Consider the following 16,631-nt stretch of genomic DNA (forward strand, 5'->3'; position numbering starts at 1 on the left):
ACAGGGCTGAACCCACGCTAGGTACTCAAAAAAAAAAAAAATATGGACTAGTTGATTGATTGTGGTATGCAACCTAATTCAAAAAAGAAATAGGTATTTTCTTGTTTTTCTGTTTTTTAAACATCATGATGAATGATGCTTTTTCTGTGTATATAATCTGAAAAATGGAATGTTAAATCTAAAAGTCACCTTACAAGTCATCCAGTCCAGGATTAAGTTAGGTTTTAAAAACTCCTAAGGGCTTCTTGAATAGATTTTAGGGTGTTCATGATCCTGGATGAGAACAAAAAGGATGAATTTTTAATTTTAATTAATTAATTTTAATTAATTTATAAATAAAATTTAGCATTTCCTTCAACTATGAATTTTTAAAAATTCTTCTGAAAAGGGATCCATAGGCATTGCCAGACTTCTGAAGATTTCTATGGCATAAAATAAATTAAGAACTCTTGATCAAGTCTGACCCTCTCATTTTACAGAGAAGGCAACTGAGACTTGTGGAAGGGAATGACTTCAGCTCAAACAAGGCAGAGATGAAAACTAGATGGCATAGTATACAGAATGCCAATCCTGGAATTGGGAAGACCTGAGTTAAAATCTTGTTGAATACATTTACTAGCTATGGAACTTTGGCCAAATTATTTAATCTGTCTGCTTCAGTTTCATCATTTGTAAAATAAGGATAACAATAGCATTTACTTTCTAAGATTGTGAGGATAAAACGTGACGATATTTTTAAAGTGCTTAGAAAGCCTTAAAGTTCTATATAAATTTTAGTTATTATTAATTATTACATTGTAATAGTACCTAATACTGTGATTTATAGCAAAGCCACCGTCACTGTGAATACCTTATAAATTTTACCAGACATATCAACAGCAATTCAAATCAGATCAATATCATATTATTTTATTATTATATATAATTAGTTATTAATGTTAGCTAATATTAAAACCAAATTTAATTTTTTAATCTTTCATTTGCCCACATATTTCTTAGCAATATTAATGCCAATAATAGTCAATTTTTATTCTAAGTCATTTTGAAGAACTCTGAAAGAATATCTATTTTGAACAAAATTTTAGTAAGTTTTCTATTGGCATTCTGAATAGTTTTCATAGGATATCATCACCATGCATTCCAAGTGGGGCTGTGATAGTCTTCTGTTCTTTACTAACATGTTGTGGTTTTGAATAAATATGAAATAATGATCATGATCTAATTTATGAGTGTGAAAGAGAAAAGCAGTTTGAACCTTGGGAAATACAACTAAAGGGTGCCTTACTTTCCAGAATGGATGTGCCTAAAAAAAGGGAATCTAAAGTGAATTTTTGCAAACCGAATCATATTTTTGCTTTGAAATCTACTATAAAATTAAAGTTTTGGTGGGGTAGGGGAGCAAGATAAGAGAGAGGAAGTGGTTCCAAAGCCTCATTTACACACAATACCTGACAATGCAACAATTTTTTTAATGGCAGAAATCAAGAAAAAAATTTTCTCATAGAAATAATAACCTTCCCATACCATTGAACTGTTCTCCTATCACAGGGAACAGGAGACAATGGGAAGACATTATTTCATCTGGAGGTCGTGGAAGATCATAGGAGAAGGACATGTGATCTATATTTTATCTCAGCAGGATTCATTCTGTTCTCTCTCTCTATGAGGTAAATATTCCCTTTTCTATCCTGGTTTTTTAAAGGTGAATTAAAGCCTTTTAGAAAAGTTTTCTTTTGTTTCCTTTTTAAAAAAAATCATTTAACAATCTTAATTATGCCTAATTAGTTGCCATTGTTTAAACCCCTATCCTTCCAAGAAGTCTACACAGTTCACTCAGGTCCACAATGATCTCTTTCCTCTGGAAAGATAACTTCTGTAATATCATTCATATTTTCTTTTTCTATTTCTATTTCTATTTTTTATTTTTTTTTAAACCCTTGCCTTCCATCTTGGAGTCAATACTGTGTTTTGGTTCCAAGGCAGAAGAGTGGCAAGGGTAGGCAATGCGGGTCAAGTGACTTGCCCAGGGTCACACAGCTGGGAAGTGTCTGAGGCCAAATTTGAACTGAGAACCTCCCGTCTCTAGGCCTGGTTCTCAATCCACTGAGCTACCCAGCTGCCCCCCCATCTTTTCTATTTTTGTTCAGAACTGAACTCATTCTTACATTTAATTTTTCAAGCCTTATCTTTCTGAGTAGATTATAAGCCTCTTGAGGGCGAGGACTGTTCCTTTTATATCTGTGTATTTATATTAACAGCTTGCTTAGAGTTTTGTACTTAGAAAGTTCATGACTGAACCATAACTAGGTTGGACAATCAGGGCTTTTCCTCAGGGCACAGAAATTTAGAAGGTGCAAAAACTTTAACACAAATATTCCTTCCACAGTACATACTACTATAGTAAATTAATAACCCCTCCTGCTCAACTGAATTCATTTTAATTACTTCTTGTGTTGCTTTCACATCATGAATTATAAACTTGTTTGCCAATGCCATTGATATTCTCTATTTGGTACTGTTTTAAACTGCTTACCCTGACATTTAGCACTACTTCTGCCAGGGTCTACACTTCCTAGTTTAAGTTTTGGCTTTTGGCAAATATTTAATTGGTTTGATTTGAATTGGTTTTGATGTGTTTGGTGTAATTTATAAGCTATTCATACTGATATTCATACTGACTTTGATATACACCCAAATTTTATGTGCTATTGAAAGAATCATTCACGTAGCTCAGTTTTCATAATTTTGAGTTCCAATGTTATTAGTCCAAAATAAATTCTTTTTAATGACATAGATTTTTAAGGATTGAACTGGATTAGAGTCAGGAAGACCTCAGTTCAAATTCAGCTTCAGATACTAACTAGCTGTGTGATCCTAGGCAAATGACTTAAATTTTGTCTGCCTCAGTTTCTTCTCCTGTAAAATAAGGATAATGATAGCACCTAGCTCACAGGGTTGTTGTGATGATCAAATGAGATAGCATACAAATAACACTTCACCAATCTTAGAGCACTACATAAATGCTATTATAATTGTTTATAAATGCATGCAGTAAGACATTATGTAACTTATTAGTTTGTAGTGCTTATACGTATTCAAGAAGATGAATAATTTAAATAAGCCTATAGTGATTAAGGACTCTAAGCATTAAATATTAAAAAAAATGTCCCTATGTCTTAGAAGGTTCATTCAGACAAAACATACCAAAAGGTATACAGGGAAGAGTAGCACCTCTGGCGTAAGGTCTTGTCAAGCCCTTTTCAAGGCTGCCATTGACTTTTGGGGTCCACCTCTCACTTAACTCTTACCAGTGGATTCAAGAAGCATGCACAGTGGTGAGTTAGGGGGGTGTCTACCCTGAAGCATATAAAGACTCACCCTTATGGAGGAGGTGAATGAGAACAATTTGTTCAATAGCCATGAAAATGGCTCAAAGTAGGCACTATGAAGCACTCAGAGCTTAGAAGATACCAAGGTCATCCCCTGCATCCTGGCCCATCTGTAGTTGTCCTGACTTTTGTCTTTCCTCTGGACATGGATGACTGGAAGAGAGAGTGTAGCAGACAACTGTGCAGCTCTGTCTCCCCTCAATCCAGCTCACTAGAGAGTAAAGACCTCACCTTGTGATGTCATTGGTCCTTTTTGAAAACAAAAGACAACTACCACCAAGGGTTAGGACAAGAGACAGACTTGTGTCCTCAGTACTTAGCATCATGCCTTGCAAAAAGTATGCATTTAATAAAAGATCTCTCTTGGAGCTATCTTAGAGCTGGAAAGGACCCTATACAATAGAAGAAAGCATGTTAGTATCAAAAGGGCTTTAGAAATTTTACTATAGAACATCAAGGCTGTAAGACACCTAGGAGAACATTGCCCTCTCAGATGAAGAAACTGAGAGACAGAAGCATGAAGTGACTTGATCAGAGTCACATAGTCACATAGTGACATGCAGAGGCAGAACATGGGTGTCCTGAATCTGTATCTTGGGCACTTCTTATCATTCCATTCTACATCATTGAAGCTAGATTTTGAAAGTCCTTTAAAGAGTTCTGGATTTGTGTTTCAGTAAGCCTGATTGCTAAGCCTTTCCGTGGAAGAAAGGTTAGTTGCTTTGAGAAAGTAGTAACTCATGTTTATAAACGTATTGCTCAATAATCCCAACTGATCTGTTACTTTGCCTTTGTGCATAGTCCCTTTAACAATGCAAGTCACAATCTACCCATACCTATCCATCCCACACTTACCTTACTACTCACTACCCATCATTCTCATGACCTTTCCTATGCCCTCTTGACATTGCATGAATACCAATGGAATAGGAAGGCTGCCTATCAGTTACTCCTTGATCTTGTGTGAATGGTTCTTTTTTTTTTTTCCCTGCTCAGACATTTTTCTGATGACATCTGTTTCCATGCTTCTCCTGATTAATTATTCATGTGTAATGTCTCCCAGCCTGCTCACTCATGCCAACCCTGTGCCTCTTGGTTGCTGTTTAGTTGACCCTCAACTTCAATAGAAAAAAAAAACTATGATTGAGAGAAGATCAATAGCTACTGACCCATATGCCTACTTTCCTATGTATAAAACATTTTTATGAGAATGATCTGTTTATGGGGAGAGGCAGAATGGAGGACAAGATAGCAAGTTGGCCTTGAGGTCAGCATGACCTAGGTTCAAAGCATAAAACTCTCAAAGACTATAAGTTACACAAATGCTGCTTTATCAGCATTGGTAGAGATGGTTTCCTCACTGGGGAGTTTCCAAAACTGATGAAATCACAGATCTCAAAAAAACTACCCCCCTCAAAATCTATATTTTTGTCAAGAGCATCCTCGATAAAGTCATGAGAAGGTTATCAGGCAAGTTTTCCACTATAAAATTCATCTTTACAATCACACAGTTGACAGAGAGGTATAGAGAATACAAGATCTCACGGTGCTGATTATTCACTGACTATTTAAAAAAGCATTGGATTCAGTAGAGCAAAATGCCACCTTAAAGGCTCTAACATGATGTTTTCCTTTCATATGATGAAGTCATTAAATAATCCTTTAAAGATGAAACAACAGAGATAGTTTGTTCAGTGACCCTTTGATGATTAGTATCAAGTGAATGAAAACATCATAGGTGTTTGCCATTGCCATGGGGAGAGGTGTATGAGAAGAGAGATAGAGAGATCTTTTATTAAGTGCATACTTTTTTGCAAGGCACGATGCTAAGTACTGAGGATCCAATATTTCTGCTCTCAGAAAACTTGCATTTTAATAGGGGAAGACAAAATGGGGGGCTGAAAAGTGGGGAGGGCACCTGCATGGGGCACAGGTATGAAGGGAGAGTAGACCTGAAAGTAAGCAACAGGTAAAGGGAGCAGTGCAGCTGAGGCTTCTCAAGGAATGAAAGTCATAGGTAGGGAGGGACATTCTAACCAGAGAGGACTCCTTAGGGCTAAAGGGCTAAAGTAGCCCCCGGAAAGAGTTAACGCAATTCCCTCCCCAAACTTCCTTAGGAAAGAGCTACTTTGGGAGGCAGTGGGGTTTTCTTTTATTTAAAAACTTAAGTGAAAGCTGGATGAACATTTATTGGGAATATGATAAGGAGAATTTTTGTTCAGATATGGGTTGAACTAGGTAGACTCTGAGGTTCCTGCCTAATTCAGTTTCCATGATTGTTCAATTCTGTGAACTCCTCTCAGTTCTCCAGGCAGAGATCCTTTCCAGAAGTCCAGTATTTTTGAAGACAATATAGGCCAAATTTCCATCCTGGTTCAGATACGTGTGAAGAATACCACAGGAAGGGCTTTATTTTAGGATATAAGTCCAAGGTAATATGACTTTTCTTACCTTTTATCTTGAACTAGTGAAAAACCCTAAACATTTTCTCACTGGATATTCTCTAAATTGCTTCTAATTTTTAAAAAGGTCTATGATTCTACCAGTAAAGAACATATTACAAGGCAACATTTACAAAGTACAATTTTGACTATAGTCAAAGAGAAACAAGGAAAGATCATAATGGGAAGGCATTAACCAAGGAAGGTTCTTTTAATTAATTAATTAAGAATACTTTTCCATGGTTACATGATTCATGTTCTTCCCTTCCCCTCCTTCCTCCCCCCTCCCATAGCCAATGAGCAATTCCACTGGGTTTTACATGTATCATTGATCAAGACCTATTTCCATATTATTAATGTTTGCAATAGAGTTATCATTTAGAGTCCACATCCCTACCCATATTCCCATCAAACCATGTAATCAAGGAAATGTTTTTCTTCTGTGTTTCTACTCTCACAGTTCTTTCTCTGGATGTGGATAGCATTCTTTCTCATAAATCCCTCAGAGTTGTCCTGGATTATTGCATTGCTGCTAGTACAGAAGTTCATTACATTCGATTGCGCCACAGTGTATCCGTCTCTGTGTATAATGTTTTCCTGGTTTTGCTCCTTTCGATCTGCATCGATTCCTGGAGGTCATTCCAGTTCACATGGAATTCCTCCAGTTCATTATTCCTTTGAGCACAATAGTATTCCATCACCAGCATATACCACAATTTGTTCAGCTATTCCCCAATTGAAGGGCATACCCTCATTTTCCAGTTTTTTGCCACCAAAAAAAGCACGGCTATAAATATTTTTGTACAAGTCTTTTTCTTTATTATCTTTTTGGGGTACGAACCCAGCAGTGGTGTGGCTGGATCAAAGGACAGGCAGAGGAAGGGGGTTTTAAGTGTGAAACTGAGCTAAACTTAAGATTTGACAATGTAGCTGTAGTTCCTGGAATGAGTGTTGGGAAAACTGGACTCTTCTTGCCTTGGTTCTGTCACTCTTTAGTTGTGTGACCTTGGGCAAATCACTTCCCTTGTCTGGCTCTTATTTTCCTCAACTTAAAAGGAAGAACTGGACTAGCTAATCCCTATTGCCCAACCTAGCCCTAACATTCTATAGTATACAGAATAGGATGAGCAAAGTCCAATGATGGATATATTCTTTGGGCATCTAGATAGCCATCACTGAATTTTTAGTGTCCAGAGATTCCCTTCCCCAAACTCATTCAGACTCACCTATGGGCCAGGTCCATTAAGCATGATCAAAAACAGGTCTAATCTGGAGGTGACGGGGTTCTGGGATAAAAATTCCCATTATTGTGAACTAAATTTCTAACATGGATAATAGAACTCGCTATCTCTAAGCATACAGAATGCTGGTTCTGCTGCAGCAATTGGTCTGTGTTGAAAGTACGGTATTAAGAGGAATAATTTATCTCTGTTGCCATAATTTGTCCTTTTATGAAGGAATTTTTGGATGTGCACTTAAACGTATTACCACTCGTAGGAAAACCACTGGTTTTGACAAATGCACAAAATATATTTCTAATTCCATTCTGCTCCTATCTCATCCCAGTAATTCTCACATTATTTCTAGAAGATTAGTAGACTCACTGTTGTGGTGACATAATTAGTATTCATAGGAGATAATAGTGTCAGGGGAGTTTGTTGCTCTTACCCAATGAATGAAAATATAAAGAGGACAAAAGTCGAGGTTGTGAAAATATCTCCATGTAAATTGGGTACTTGTTTAAATAATTTTTTAAAAAAATAATAAAAACTGACAGAAACAATAGTGTCCTATCTGTAGTCTTACAAGCCTTTTAGGTAGATAAGATAATTGGAAACATGGCAGCACTCTCCCCTCCTTTTCCCTCCCCCAAACACTTTTCCTACTGGTAATTAAAAAGTAAACTGCTTTCTTAAAAATTCCCTGTCCATTTTCAAATGGTTAATCCTGAAAACCACTTCAAGCAATAAAACATCGACTGGAGCTTTTCTGGCAATGCTTGTTGTAGCTAAGATGGTTTTAAAAATTTTTTTTATTTTTCTCTTCTATTTTTTTAAAGTGACTAATTGAAACATAAGCCCCAGAAAGCTTTATGGTAAGGAGAAACTACATGCTTTGTGGTATTCTTCTGCAAAAAGGTGTGTGTGTGTGTGTGTGTGTGTGTGTGTGTGTGTGTGTGTGTGTCTTCTTGGGGCATGTGCGTGGGTGTATTCATGTGTTTTGTGAGTCATTCTCTCTTCTGGAATTTTAAGTTGTAGCTCTAGCCTCAGAATCAATATTTCAATTAGATGATGTGGTGGTTTGGGGATTGCTGCTTGAATAGCTGGGAGATTGGCCTTGGGTTTGTGGGAGAGGGAGAAGAACTTCAGAGTAGTTCATGTTTACCTGAGCTTGCTCAGGACCATTAGCTTTGCATTAAAATTGACAAAATGGTCAAAGGAGGGGCCACCTCAGAAATGATGATGATGATGATGATGATGATGATGACACTTTAGAGATGTCTTTTCCATACTGCTTCACAAATTCTCCAACAGGCAGTTAAGATGGTGATTCCTTAACAGTATTTTAATTTTAATTACATTTTTATGGATACCTTTTGTTTTTGTATTACATTTGTTTCTCTGTGTGTGTGTGTGTGTGTATTTCCCCCCCTCACACCTCCCAAGAGTACTCTCAGTTCCTTATAATAAAGATTTAAAAAGAAAGAGCAAAAAAAAAGTCCAATTCAGTAAAACAAGTGAACACCAACAGAATCTGAAAGCATATGCAGTGTTGCACATCCATAGTCACCCACACTGGCAAAGAAGGGAGGAAGGCAATTAAAAATTCACTTCTCTGGAACTAAGCTTGATGGCCAAAATTATGCCAAGTTAAAATTCATTTCTTTGTTCTTTCCATTAACATTGTATTCATGTATATAGTGTTCTCAATCAATTTCATTGTATCAATTCAAGTACATATTCCTGGATTTTCAGATATTCTTTTATCTGTCATTTCTCATTGAAAAGAAGTATTTCATTATATTCATGTAGCATAATTTGTTTAGCCATCTCCCTGATTGATGGTTAGTTATACTTTTCAGATGTGGAAATTAAGTCTCAGAGAAGTCTCTGGAAAGCTAAATTGTCTTACCTATGGTCACATAGCTAGTAAATGGTAGAACCAACATTTAAGCTCAGATTTTCTTACTCTTGGTATAGTTCTTTCTAGTGTACCATCATGTTTCTAATTTCATTCCTCTATCCATTCTTTCAACATTTGTCTAGTCACCAATACATACAATGCATTTATTATAGAAATAAAAATTAGTTTTAAACTGCTAAGTAGAATTACTTGAAGTGAAATATCTCATAGGAGATATTTAATAGTCTAAGTCATTATATATTATTTTACATATAATCTCAGAGCTGGAAGAGATTTTAGAGATAATTTGTCATCCTAATCCAGAGATTTTTTTTTCATAACAGGATGTTTATTCAGCTCCTGTCTGAACACAAAGAACTCACAATTCTTTATTTCGATTTAAAGAACGAAAGAAATGAACATATTTCTCAGGCTTTGAAAGGAAATGTTAAAAACTCAAATCCTCTGTTTGACCTTCAAGGACTTTAATGATTTGACCTCTTCTTCTTTGATTACCCTGCTAGTAGATTTCTTGTGTGCAAATTCCCTAAAGGTAGGGAACTTGAACTATATAAGCTTTGCATCTCTCCACCCCACAGCCAGCATAATATTTTGCACATAGTAGGTCATTGCCAGTTAATAATCAACAAGCACAGACATTTCCTCTGGAAATATAATGTACAATGTAGTCTGTGCTAAATTCTGGAGATGCAATAAAAGCCAAAACCAATCCCTACTCTCTAGGACAGGGGTCGGCAACCTTTTTGGCCGTGAGAACCATAAACGCCACATTTTTTAAAATGTAATTTCGTGAGAACTGTACAGTGCTCACAGTGCGCGCTCCTGTAACAATGCTTGAAAAAAAATTGACTTTATGGCTCCTGCAGAAAGAGTCATATCTGGCCCTCAAAAGAGCCAGATATGGCTCAAGAGCCATATGTTGCTGACCCCTGCTCTAGGAGCTCACATTTAATGGGGGATGGAGGTAGACAACCTGAAAACAACTATGTACAAACAAGCTATGTACAGGATAAATTAAAGATAACCTTATTGGGAAGGCACTAGTTTCAAAAGGGACTAGCTAAAACTGAATAAACCATGATTAAAAGGATTTTGTTTCCCACTAACTCTAAAAGCCATCCTCTTTAGTCCTTACATTACAGGAGTATGCTCATTATTCCCCATCCTGTCATGGCTCACGGTGTTCCCCAGACTTGGAAAAGCTTCCCATCTCCCCTTCTCTGTTGCCTAAGAGTGCCTTAATGGGTGTCTCCATTTTTTCTTTCTCTCTTCTGAAAAGTATGTAAAATAGCTTGGAAAGGGTCAGTCATTTGGCAAGGTATACTGGGTATCTGATGGACTATGGATATAGAAATAGACATGCATTGGATTCCCTGTAGGGACCTCTATGCAGATCTCTTTAGCAAAACACCAGAGAACCATCTGATTCTCCAGTGGTCTTATCTGATATGTCTAGAAGGGTCTGTCCAGGAATTCCTCTCTCTTGACTGTGTCAGCAAGGAGGTGTGTGTATGTATGTGTGTGTATAGCTTTCTTGCTGAATTTTTCTGCCCCTCTCTTCCATACCTGGAATCTATAAAAGTAGCATCTTTTTAAAGTCCAAGCTCAAAGATATATCTCTGGCAAAGGAACCAATGATCAACTTCATTAGTGTAGTAACAATGAGGTAATAGGTATCTAGGAATAGGCAAATTTATGCTTTGCCAAAGTTTTAATGTGTCCAGAAAATTTCATGTCTGGCTCAAGAAATAGAAAGAGGAGGGTCTCCTCTGGAGGGCATACTTGGGCACACTAGCTATTCAAGATCCCATTCAAATTTTCCTTTTTCATAAAGCTATATTTGGTTACTCTAATTCTCACCAATCTTCTCTTCCTCTGAGGCTATGTTAACAAGAAATATGATTGAAAGATAGAATGAGCTACCCAGTTGGCCTAAGCAAAAGATAACCAATGGATAGAGCACATGTTCCAAAGAGTTAGAAGAAAGGAAGATTACCAGTAAATTAAGTGGATTCTTTCCTTTGCCACTTTATGAGTTTATGACACATCACTCTGAAGAGGAAGCATGGCATAGTGAGAAGAACTTTATTTTTTGAGGAAGAGGAATCAAATGAAAATTGTGCTTCTATCAGTTACTCCTTGTGTGACTTTATATAAGAGATCTAACTTCTCTGAGCCCAGTTTCTTACCTGTGAAATGAATTTGGAATAGGTAGCTCTAAATCTATGATCCTAATGCTTGATCATGAGCCCTAGGAATACATGCCATCTTGAATCATTCTCTAATTGAGAGGCAATCAGTAAACAGTAGGTGCCAATATCAATCACTAAACATTTACTCAGTGCCAACTACATGCCTGGTACTATACTAAACAAATACTTGGGATACAAAATAAAAAAGTTTGTCTTCTGACAGGGGACACTCTCTCTCTCTCTCTCTCTCTCTCTCTCTCTCTCTCTCTCTCTCTCTATATATATATATATATATATATATATACACATACATACATAGTGTGTGTGTACATAAAACATCTACATAAGTATATAATGATATATAAATATATCCTATAGTATAATGAAAAGTGTTGATTTTGGAGTCAGCAAACCTAAATTAAAATCTTATTTGATAGCTATGTGACTTGGTCAATTATTTAGCCCCTTTTTGCCTTGGTTTATTCACCTGATTTTGATGAATTCTTTGTCATATTTTATTTTAGTCTGTGACACCTTAGAGACACAAGAATAGACCTACAGCCTTTGGGTCACATTACAAATATAATCCTTTGGAACCCTAGATAGGGATAGCTGAGCCAGTTGTAGTCCACTGGACAATGAAATATTACAATTTCTTGAAAATAGGGAGCCTGTTGTTCTGAAATTCAACTGATCATCCCAAAGTACTGTTAGTTTAAACTTTCCTTATTTAAAGACACACACAATCCATCCAAAAAGAAAATCCAACAACCAAAAACCTAGTTTACCCTGCTGCATAATAGTAAAAACTTCTTAGCCAACAGACAGCTTGCATTGCTGACCCTTTAGAATAAATATTTATAAGTTCCACTTCCAAAAAATTTAAAAACAAAATGCCTATTGGTTTGAAATGTCAACAGCTATGTGCATTACGCAAGTAAAATCTAATCCAACCAATCATTGAAAAGTTTAAATACACTTCTCTGGTGGGGCTGTGAGATCATTTCTGAAAATGGCGCCACATTAAAAGGACTTTACTTTGTTGTCTCTTTTTCCTCTTTCAGGGGAAAAGGAGAATTTCATTAGAGCCAAGTTTTCATTCTGAATAGATTATTCCATTAGAATATTACGTTGAAGCAAGAGAAGATGAGGATCTATTTCTGTACATTATGATCCAAGTTTCATATATGCTGCCCATTCTAAAATAATGATGCTATTAATAAGTTACTTTAGTATTCTTCTGTTAAGCATGTAAAGGAAGAAATGAGACTACATTTTTAATTTGCAGAGGGAACGGAACATCTTCATAAAACTATTATTTCTGGAAGCAACCTTTACTACTCTAAATGATCTATTTGTTCAATAGGATTAATTTTGCAAGCTCCTTTTGCAAAAGATTAGCAATCACTCATTATCATAATACTTTTAGTGGGGAGTTGAAGATATGTTTGTGAAGGAGAACAGATGGTTAATACCAATTTGAAAAAATCATTGATTTGGCCATAGATCCTATTCCCGTATGTCATTATTCCAATTGTCTCATTGACTATCTCATTGATGTGAGTATTTTTTCCAATAACCATGTCTTTCTTTTATCCCATTTTAGTGTTCATTTTATACCATAAATTTGCCACAGGGATTCTACCTTATGTACCCAAAGTAGTCTTACTTTCTTTTGACTCTGAGTACTAGTGAAACACATGCTATAGCTAGCAATTATCTCTCACTCAGGCCTTGGGGGGGTGAAGTTCTGCTTTATTTTTCAATAATAAGTATCTTTATAGCATCCTTTCTTTTTCTCCTTCATCATTCTATATTTATAGTGTATTGCCACCTCCTTACACCTAACACACACACACACACACACGCACACACAGATTCATTGCTTTTAAGTGATGCTTGCTTTCTATTCCTTGTCAATTATAATACCCTCAAACTTTTAACCATTCAATGACAACAGAAGAATGTTGATATTAAAAAGATGGGCTTTTGTTCCCAAGAGAAGTATGGGGCCATTCTAAGACCTTTGCTCTTTCTCAAAGACAATCTAGTTTCACCCTCTTACTTCTGATTAGTTCTGGGTCTAACTCATTTTAGTAACTATTCAAATGCATCTATCTATCATTATCATCCGTATCCAGCTGTATATTCATATCTACATACCTATGTAGAGCTTTAAGATGTCTATTGTTATAAAGAAGGTATCTTTCTCTGCTATTATAGTTATTATAGGGTATATTAACCAGGAAAGCTGTGCCTTGGATTCCCTTGAGAGCTGGTGCAGGGACACCCTAGTCCTGTCACTCAGCTGGATGTTGTAATAACTGCCCTTCTCGATAACAGCGCCCAGGCAGGATCCCTAAAGGTCAGGTGGATGCGTAACTTTTCAGGTCCCACTTAGGGTTGGATTGATTATTAATATTGGGCTCTATTAGCCTTGGATAACGTTTTCATCTGACTGCATTGCTCCTTCCCCAAGAGTTGTGATGTAATAACTACTCAGGAAGGTACTTAATAAACTTTATCTATAGATGTTAATAAGGGAAAGGAATAATCAGGAATGGATTGGGGATAGGAGACCCTGTCACTAAATGCTATGATCACTGATCCCTCAGGATTGTAGGCTGTTTCAGTAATGCTGGAGCTCTTGTTCTTCACCTCCTCTGGCTTAGCTTGGCCATGGCCAAACCAGAGAAAGCAATCTGCTTGGTTGATACAGATATCGATGATCCCTCTCAGCTTCTTATTGCCAGTTGTTATGTTAGTTCTACAGCCATCAGGAAATACCTCCCTTACCTCCCTCTGCTTCTTCTCCTTCCCTCTTCCCAGTTCCCACCTGGGCCCGGATTCTTAAATGTATCTAATGATGCTTCAGATGTCTAAATATCTAGGGGAATTCAGAGAGAATCAGAGGACCCCCAGTCAGAGATCCACAGGTCAATGCTCCAAGATCAGAGATCAATGTCCAAGACCAAGGGTTCCAGGCCAAGGGATCAAAGCCAAGTGCCCTGTCAGATGGCTGTCAGGGTATTTATATGCTCTTGTCCTCATGGCATCTGGGAACATTCTGATGTCTCCAACTGTCTTCACCTGTCAATCAAGATGAGACTCACAACTCCCAGAGTTTGAATATGACACTATCTACATAGATATGTCACATATATATATACACATATATATATATCCTTGTACACATGTATATATGGAAGTATATGTGTATTTATACACATATATCTCTGCACATCCATCCAACTTCACATCATAGTCTAAATGACAGCCAGGCATATAAGCCCAATGTTGCCTTCCAATAGGAGGATTTACTTCATAGCCTATAGTGAGTTTTTATTCAACTTCGATTTATCTTTAGATAGCTTCCATGACTGTGGAGATTACCTTTGCCAAATATGTCTCCTTGTTTTATGCCTCACCTAATATTCATGTTCAGGAGGTAACTGAACAAAGTTATTTCCATAGTCAAGGAAGCAGCATGGTGTTATAATGGGTAGGTCACTGGCTTGGGGTCAGAAAGGTTTGAGCTCAGCCTCAGCCATTTACTAACTGGGATCATGGGCAAGTCACTGCTTATTTTTCTCATCTCAAAAAATAAGTATAACAATAGCACCTTCCTTCTAGGATTGTTGTGAGGATAAAGTAAGATAATATTGATAAAGCTTTTGCAAACCTTAAAGCTCTATGTGCATTCTAGCTATCATCATCATTATTATTATGAATATTATTGCTTTTGTATAATTTTGAAATATTCATAGGTGGTAGGTCCTATAAGTATTATTTTCTCCATTTTACAGGTCAAGAAATTAAGATTCAGATTCATTAAAAGATTTGCTCTTGATTGACCACTTAGCCGGTGATAGAAGTAAAATTTAAAGTCAGGTCCTCCAGACTCCATGTTCATCATTCTATCTACTATATTGTCCCCTTGAATCATAGAACACAAAATGCAAAAAATGGTAGGGACTTCAGAGATTATCTGGCCATTTTACAGATGGGAAAACTTATGTCCAAGGAACAGGAAGTGACTTGTCCAAAGTCATATAATTGTTGACCAAATGCCTTCAATAATTTAGGATTATTGTTTTTTAGAGCTAAAAGGATTGTAAAAACCATTGAGTTTAAATATTCCCTTTTACATCTTAGGAACTTAAGGATCAAGGACACAAGGTGACTGCTTCTGGCCGCATAGGGGATAAGTATTAGAGTCTAAATTCATTGGGCTGCAGTAGTTCAGGGACCCGTTAGAGATGTTAATGAGACTGGGATGGTAGGATGGTAATAGACTTGTGGAGAGCCTCGTCTAAGAAAAGATCATGCACTGTATTCAATAAGGTGCCATTGAAGATTTTTGAGGAGAGGAGGGTCATTACCAGATCTGTGTATGAGAATGGATTCCATACCCCAAAGAGTATGAATAATAGATTTTAATGGGGAACACAGGCAATGATGGGCAAACTACAGCTGGTGGGCCAGATGTGGCACCCTGAAATGTTCTATCCCGCCACGGACATTATTCCTAATCTGACGAATACAATGAGTAAGAAACTTCGAAAGAGTTGCCTTAGAAACAGACTAACGGATGAGCATTTCCTTTCCTCTGGCCCCTCTTTAAAAAGTTTGCCCATCACTGCAGTAGAGGAATAAAGCATTATGAGAATGTTATTTTGGTAGTTTTAGGAAAGTGATAGCAAACACTTTATGAGGGTGGTAGTAGGGGAAAAAGATAGGAGGAGATCAATTAGATATTATAGAGATGGAAGTAACAGAGCTCAGCAATTGATTGAATGTGAGCAGTGACAGAGAGAGAAGAGTCAAAGGTAACCCCAAGATTACAAATTCATTGAGGGCCAAGTGAATTATAGTGACAATGAAATAGTAAAGAAAGAAAGAAGAGCAGGGTTAGGAGGAAGGGTGAGAGGCTTTGTAAATTGTAAATATATATATAATATATAATAAGATTTGTAATGAAATTTATGTTGTATTGTTTAACTGGTTATACAATTAGATGACTTCTTCATTAAAATTTTAGTTTGACACCCCAAAAATGAATTATGGCAACACTTCTATTAGGACCTTGTATAATTTGGACATATTTGTAGGAGGTAAGTTCCATACATATTATTTTCCCATTTAACAAGTCAAGAAACTGAGTCTCTCCAGGCACTTATCTCACTTTTTAGCAAAAACAGTAAAAGAAGTGGAATTAAGCAAAAAAAGCCTCTAAGAGACCAAAGTCTTTAAGGTTTTTATTCAGATTTTGTTTATGTCTTGATGTCATGACATTACCCTGGGATGTCTTTGAAATGAAGGATGAACAATTTTAATTTATATGCAATTCTTATAAGTTTGATGATTTGGTTAGCTATGTCATGACGATGATGGGGTCTGTGTCAGCAAGATATAGAAACAGTGACAAGTCACAAAGTGATGGCAAACGGAGAGACAAAAATATT

This window comes from Gracilinanus agilis, chromosome 6 (genome assembly GCF_016433145.1).
Source record: "Gracilinanus agilis isolate LMUSP501 chromosome 6, AgileGrace, whole genome shotgun sequence".
Classification (NCBI taxonomy): domain Eukaryota; kingdom Metazoa; phylum Chordata; class Mammalia; order Didelphimorphia; family Didelphidae; genus Gracilinanus; species Gracilinanus agilis.